Consider the following 7,959-nt stretch of genomic DNA (forward strand, 5'->3'; position numbering starts at 1 on the left):
ATTGTGTTAAATGGGTGGAATTTTTCGCAGTTTTGTAGGTGGTTTAGGAGCACAAGCCCCACTGACTTGCAACGAGGCTGAGGCTCTTCCATCACTTTTGCAAATGAGACTTGAGCACTTTTGAAACTTGTTTCCCTAAGTCACGTTTTCCGGAGTGATTTGGGGCTGGGTTTCCGAAGACTCCTACAGTGCGGAGAGATACCTAGTGGGATTAACAAAGTGCCTAAGAGAGTTTGGTGCCTACTTCCCTTGACATTCAATAGGAGTTGGGTGCATAATCATCTTTGTTTTTGAAAATCCCACTAGGTGCCTGTCTGTATCTTTAGATGTCTAAACACTTTTGCAAATCTGGCCTTTAGGCATGCAGGAGCTTAAATCTCATTGAAAGCCAGTGGGTTCCTAAATCCCTTGGGTGTCTGTGGAAATTGTACCTTATGACAGTACTTCCCTTTGCATCCTACGGTGTGCTCTGTGTGAAACGGAGCCTTAGCAGCTCTGCTGTGGCAGGGCTTTAACTCAGAGTCCCGCCATTCTGTACTGCTGCTAAGCACCTTCAGCTTCCCCTGACATAGCTCAGGGCATTTGGTTCCTCACCGGAGCTGCTCAGCACCCAGTAGGAACTGCTCATGATATATTTGTGAGCTGCTGTAATGTCGGAATTTCACACCAGGGCAGATTAAACTCACCCATAAGGGGCTGTGAAGACCCCATTTCATTACCGTCGCCAGTGGGGATTAGCCCTAGATTCCAAAACACCTTACCCTTGTTTCACTTCTACCAATGTGACTGACCTCACTCTTGGCTTCCATCTGTGTAAGCATTTGTCTCAAGTGGCCTTCATTTCAAGGGGATGTGACTCATTTTAGGCTCAAAGTTCCTTACATTCCACACCAATTTGGAGTTGTCCCTTCTGTGTGCGCATTACGGTGCAGTCTTTATTACAAGATCACATGCAATTTTTCCACAAGACCACAGCCTCATCTAGTGCACACAGTGGATACACAAAGGGGCCAAATTAAGGTTCATGGGCAGCTGCAGAACTGGCATTTCCTAACTTTTGATTCTTGAATTTGCAACCTGAAGAACCTTCTTTTAACTTAGCTTTTTGCGTCTCAGTGAATCTGTCATAAAGCAATTAAAAATCATTCTGTCCCTTTGCATCTTCTTCCCTTTTAGGGGTTCACTTGGTGTTTGACCAGGTACCCAAGACAATTCCTAGGCTCAGCAAAAAAGACCTCATAACAGTCCAAATGTCTGAATTAAACATAACTATGTGAAGACCACCAAAATGTAAACCAGCTTTTCTCACCCTAATGATCTTCTGTTGTAACTGACCTGGTATATGCAGACTTAGAGAACATTTTTCTCTGAGGTCCACACAGGTTTTTATGCTTTGCTTTCCCTACATGCCTGGATATCCCATTAGCAAGGTGAGTAAAGCATCCAAAATACTAACAGGTAGATTGCACCCTGCATTGTAGAATTTTATCCTTCATATTTTACCTTCTTTTTACTTTGTTTTTCAGTTTAAACACAAGTAGGAAGCACCTTTTGTTTTTCTTTTTTATTTATTAGCAAGCAAAGATCAAAAGTAAATAAGGGGACAACAGAGTGTGACATCTGTAATGTCTAGCATAGGGACAGCTAAGATGCTCCCCACTCCTTTAGCTATGTGACTGGTGCTCTGGGAGATCATAAGGTGGGAATAACTGAGACCAACACAAAATCCTGCCATGAAATGTGTGCTTACTTTAGCTGTCATTGCTGTCCATGTGCTGCCCGCATGGCACAGAGTAATTCATGGGACCAGACTTTCACAGTCAGGCTTTGTGAGGCCATGTTAAGAGAGTTTTCTTGTTTTCATAGTTAACGCCCTCTTCCCCATTAGAAGTAGAAAAGACACATTCCTTTACAGTATATGACATTTGTTATATAGCAGTTACTGACCCTCATTTTAAAGTGACTCTGCTGGGCCCAGAACAGACTCTTGCTATCTGTGTTAATCCTGCTGTGGCAGAACAAGTCATCCGGCCAACAGAGGGGGCATACATAGTCACCCTGGAAGGAGCAAACAAGAAAGCAGCAACAAGAAAGTGAACAAAAGGCCATATTGAAAACTCTGCGGGGTAATCAATGTGTAATCAGTGAAAGGAGATAAAAACAGGCAGAAAATAAATGACTTGTGGCCAGATTGGGCCTAGCCCTGCATGGGCACTCAAAGAGGAAGTGAGGGGCTCCCCCCATCGCCCTGTGCCGCAGTCAGGGAGGGTCACAATCTGCCCTTGTCAGGGCACATAAAGACCACATAAGTCTAGCTGAATCCCCAAAGCAGGGACCAAATGAAGGACTATGGCTTCACCAGCAATGCTGGCCTCAGGTGGGTGAGTGCACACTGCCTCCTTTCAAAGGGTGTCATAGCAGCAGGTTGTGTCTCTAGGAGTGTTAACTATGGGGTGTATGTCAGCACCCTCCCAACTGAGAAAGTGTGGTCCAGTGGCTAGGCTGCTGGACTAGACATTGGGAAGCCTGGCTTCTAATTCTGACTCTGCTATTGAACCTTAAGGAAGTCGTTGCATCTCTTTCCCTTTCCACTCATCATCTAGTTAGTCTGAAAGCTCTTCAGGGCAGAGACTCTTTTGCTATGTGTGTGTACAACACATAGCACAATGAGGTGCTCATCTCAGCTGGGGTTGCTAGGTGCTACTGCAGTGCAAATAATAATTACCCACAATCTGAATCTAAAAGAGGAATGACGGTGGAAAAAAAAGTTTCAATTCAGTGTAACGACTTCATAAGACTGACATCACGATGCTACCTCTTTATTGCCCTTCAGTGACTCCAGAGCAAATGTGCCCAGTTTACAAGTTCTCCGATATTTTCTCTAATGGCCAGCTCTGCAAGATCTGCCTAGGATCTGACTCAGAATTGAATTATGCAGTGTTGTTGCACCATGTTGGTCCCAGGTTATTAGGGAGACAAGGTGCGGGAGGGAATAGCTTTTATTTGACTGACTTCTGTTGATGAGAGAGACAAACTTTTGAACTTACACAGAGCTCTTCTTTGGGTCACTAAACCCAGACCTAAAGAAGAGCCCTCTGTAAGCTCGAAAGCTTGTCTCTCTCACAAACAGAAGTTGGTCCAATAAAAGCTATTACTTCCCCCGCCTTGTCTCTCCAGATTGCAATTTCATCAGAGTAATGTCAATTCAAAGAGCTGAGCTAATATTAAAGATGGGATGGAAGCAAAACTCCAAAGCAAGGTGCCCCTGAACTGGATTTGATCCTGCACCTTGCTGCTTAGGCCCATGACAAGCTAATGTTTGAGTCACCAGCACTTCAGAGATGTACCGCCAGATGTACCATGTTGTTCACAATGCCAAGTGCATTCTTTTGGGGAGATAACAATGCCAGTTGGTCTATTTTTAATTTAGTTCCTTTACAGAACATTTAGCTGTTCCTCTTAGAGGAGAGTTTTGTAATGGGATCCTATGTCATGTACAGAGAAGTGTAAAACTATTGGCAACTTTGCACAAAGGGCTGCCAAGAGATAAAAAGGGACTAGGAAAAATAAAATAAAAATACTACGGTGCTATTCTTCCTCTTTCAGCATTTAACAGCAAAACAGTTTGTTACATTTTCTAAATCCTTTAGAAGAGAAGGTAGGGTGGCTCAGTTAGCTGTTAATAATCTACAGACTTTTGCCCCTAGATCACCATTTTGAATACAGCCCGAACTGGTAATGATAGAATGCTGCTAACCTCTGGTAGCCTACATGCAGGGTCTTGTATATGCTGGGAATCTGCAGCCCTGGAATTGACCACAGAATTCAGCCTTTTGAGGACCCTGCAGGAAGCTTGCAAGGAGTGGCTATTTCTAGACCATGGAAAAGGAGAAGTTATTCCCATCTAGACCTAAGTGACATGTAGGTGTCTGTTCAAAAAGTAACTATAGCTGTGTAATAGTAATAGTCACCACAGTATAATTAAGTTCAGCATACTCAGGGGAAGGATCATCCATCTCACAAACGAGCCTGGTGACACTAAACCTTAGAAAGTGTGTGTGTGTGTGTGTGTGTGTGTGTGTGTGTGTGTGTGTGTGTGTGTGTGTGTGTGTGTGTGAAGGCTCTAATGTTAAAAAGTAAAAAAAAATTAAACTCAATCATCCTCTAGCAGTCGCTGAGGGCATTTACACCATGCATCAAGAAAGGACTCAAGACTAGCAAGAAAAACCAGCATGGCTCAATGATTACATTCATGAAGTTATTTGAACCAAATGGGCATACTTTTTATAAAAAAAAAAAAAAAAGGAAATCCAACCTTAATTAAACCATAAATAGGGGCATAAGCCATGGCGAGTAATATGAAGATGGAAATCAGGAGGGCCAAGAGGAAATTTGAAAAGGAAACATGAAGATTAATAGAAAAAAATAAGAAGGAATTCTTTAAGTATATCAGAAGCAGGATCCCACTGAGAAAAATGATTAATCCATTGGACTAGCAAGAGGCTGAGGGAGCAAGTAAGGAGGCCAAGGTCATTACAGAGAAGCTGCATTATTTCTTTGAATCTGTCTCCATCACAGAGGATGTTAGGGAGATACCTATTTGTGGAAACCGACCTACAGATCTAGTCTTTTCAGATGAGACAGTGTCAGGAATTCAAGTGTGAAAAGAGGAGGCATTGGAACAAGTTGACAAATTAAAGAGCAATACGTCACCAGGCCTGGATAGTATCACCTAAGAGCTCTGAAAGAATTTAAGAATTGCGTAGATGAGCCACAAACAAAAATATCCCATCGCCTGCTACAATAAGCTACTGGACTGAAAAAGTAAATAGTAGCAGCTATTGCTCCTACCTTTAAAGATACTTTAAGGTTGACCATGGGAATGACAGCCTAGTGGTACATATTTCCATACCAGGTAAAGTGCTACAAACAATGATTAAAATTGGATTACCAAGCACATGGATGACCATGATCTGATAGGGACAAACAAGCAGGGTTTCTGGCTGAGATAACCGATTTGGACTTTCAAAAAGTCTTTGACAAAGTCCATCACAAGAGGTTAAGGAAATGAAACATTCTTATTGCAAGGCACCAACAACTGACAGGAAGGGGGTAGGGAGAATCTTATCCTAAGGCCAGGCCAGTGACTACCCATGTCTGCTGAGGAGGTAGGGTCAGAGTGAGGGCAGCTGGCTTCAGCAGTGTTACTGAGCTCAGTCCATGTGCCAAGCAGCAAATCTGAGGGGGCACGTGATCCCGCCTCCCTCCCAGTGGCGTGTCGCCTATGGGTCAGGCTGACCCATAGCTTCTATTCTGAGGTTTCTTGCACCATCCTCTGAGGCAGCTGCCACTGGGCATGGTTGGAAACAGGATTCTGGACTAGCTGGACCTGTGGTCTGGTCTGGTCTGATGTGGCAATTTCCTAGAAGTATAAACCTGGGAAGTGTAAAATTAGAGCTGGTGCTGTACTTGGCTGACCAGAGCATACTCCTCGGGGGCCGCAGATGGCCTCTTATCCTACAATTTCACAGATGCAAATCTAGGGGGAAACGGTATTTCCCCTTTGGGCAGCCTATGCATGGAAAGCAGCTCCTGCTGTCTGCACTAAAGGAAGAGTCGCTCATTTCCATGGCACCATCCCTTGTGCCATCCTGTGCACCATGGGGGGGAGGGGGGAAGCAGGTTGGTGTATCGGAAACATGACATGCAGTATCCCCCACCCGAGCAACTAGGGGTGAATCCACAGCATGATGATGTAGCCGAAGGCAGCTCTACCCTTCCATTACCCCTTCTGCACCCTGCAACTCTCAGAGGGTGTTTGGAGGCAGTCCCCAGCACTGCACCAGGCTGCCACAGAGCCATATTGGGGAGTAGAAGCCCGCAAAGTCCACAAAAAGCACTGGGGAGTTAGACACCAAAATACCTCAGAGGATCTGGACCAAAGCCTTTGGTAGATCCCTGAGATCCATGCAGATCCCTGGGGATCTGGCTATCCTGGGGACTGCCACTACCCTTCCTGCCCCTGCTCACTAGAATGATGTTGGAGCCCCTGACAGAGCTTTCCCAAGTGGGTGGGATTTTCCAAAGAAGATGGCAAATATGGGCCCTGTTTTTAAGTCAGGCTTTTTAACACCAATAGCCAAGGTGATTCCCCAGCTCTCCTGGTGGTTGAGCGTAAAAGCACCTAACTCTCATTGACTTTGCCAATGATATTTCTTCTCCTAAGTTAAATTGGCTCTTCTGAAAATGTTCCCTTGAGTTACTAGCTGGACATGGGCTTTGGTGTCTGTGGGAGGAGCAAAACTAAGTGTATTATGCCAGTAAGGGGCATCACAGCTCCCCTGTGTCATGTATTATTTATACCAGGATTTCAATAGCAGCAAATTAGTGTCTCGTGAGTCCTTTTCCCCTCTTGTGTTGCACCAATCTCCCTAATGCAGTCTACAGAGAAATCCTACCACACAGAGGCGACTTCACAGTCACTATGAATAAGCCCTAACCAAAACATACTTAAGCTTTTAAAAAGAATAACCCTGTATTACTCTGTAAGTAACTAGGAGTGAGCAGGGCATATTCTACAGTGTTTTCCTTTTCCAGGTTGGCTTTTCATTAGAATAGACTGGATTTTACTAGGGAAAAAATGTTTCTGAGGTCAAATAATAAGTTAGATTAGTGAGATCGGGCTGATGAGACTGAAAAATCATTTATAAAAAACACTTGTTTGCTTCTGTTCATCTGAGCAGCAACAAAGAGGCTTTTGTTGGGCAGTAATTTTTTTTAGTTAAGTTGGGCTGAATGTCACTAATAAAGGAATGATTTTACTCTGAAGAGCCTGGAGAATTAGAAAATAAACTAGAACGCTGTAGCCTGAACAACTGAATTAAAACAGAGCCAGAAAACCAAGTGTATTTCACCTACTTCCCTTCTGCATTACAGCTGACCTGTCATTTCTAAGACAAAGACCTGTGTTGTTGTTCTGAAAGCCTTTGGAAATCTCCTTAATGGGCCAAATTCTGATCTCTGTGACGCTCATGTAAATGGATTTGAATGGAGCTCCTCTGGATGTATGCCAGTGTAAATGGACTTGAATGGATTCCCCCTATGCCCAGATTTACACCAGTATCGCTGAGATCGAAGACAGGACCAAGATGCAGAACAGCTCATAGCCAAGATTCACTCTGTGCATGAAACAAATGGCTGTAAAACCTCTGAGCACAGCTTCTCCCATTCTTACTGGACCCCGCCCTCGGTCCATCTCTCTCCATTGACTCCCCCTCATTCACGGCGCTTACTCTCCCATTCACTTTCCTCTGACCTCTCTTGCTCCTCCTCCTCCCATCCAGCACCCTCCCCTTTAATGGCTTACCACTAAAAAAAACCAAGAGGAGGGTAGGAGGGACCAGGGTAGGCAGATGGGGAAGCCTTAAGCCTCTTCCCTCAACCCCCTGAATGATGACCCCAGAAGAAGCCAGGAGGAGGAGGAGCTATGGCATCCTTTTGCCCCACTGCCTAGAGCAGTGGCCCTTGGTGCCCAGTGACTGGAACTCCGCTGGGTGTGCAAGGGGCCTGTGTCCAGGCAGCATGGCTGCACAAGTATCTGCCATAGGAATCACCCTGCTCACAACAAGTCCCTTGCATGACTTTACAGCTCCCAGAGGGAATTGGCTCAGGAGCACTAGCAAATGAAGATTTTCTCCCCGCTCCACCCTACCTCCCCAATCCCCAGCTGCAGTATTTCACTGAAATACCTAGCCACACCAAACCCAATGCAAACACTACATTTCCATCGTCTGCAGAGACCCTTCCTGCACCAGCAAGGATGTCTAGTGCAGATTGCTCCATTTTGCAGCAGAATATCTTAGAGCATGCAACATCGTCACCAGATGGGTTACACCTTGAGATTGGTTTTTTTTGGATATTTGAAAACCAGAAGGGGAGATTGCACCTGTGTCTGCACAG

This window comes from Emydura macquarii, unplaced genomic scaffold (genome assembly GCF_026122565.2).
Source record: "Emydura macquarii macquarii isolate MOO-44397 ecotype Brisbane River unplaced genomic scaffold, CSIRO-AGI_Emac_v2 contig_1483, whole genome shotgun sequence".
NCBI lineage: Eukaryota > Metazoa > Chordata > Testudines > Chelidae > Emydura > Emydura macquarii.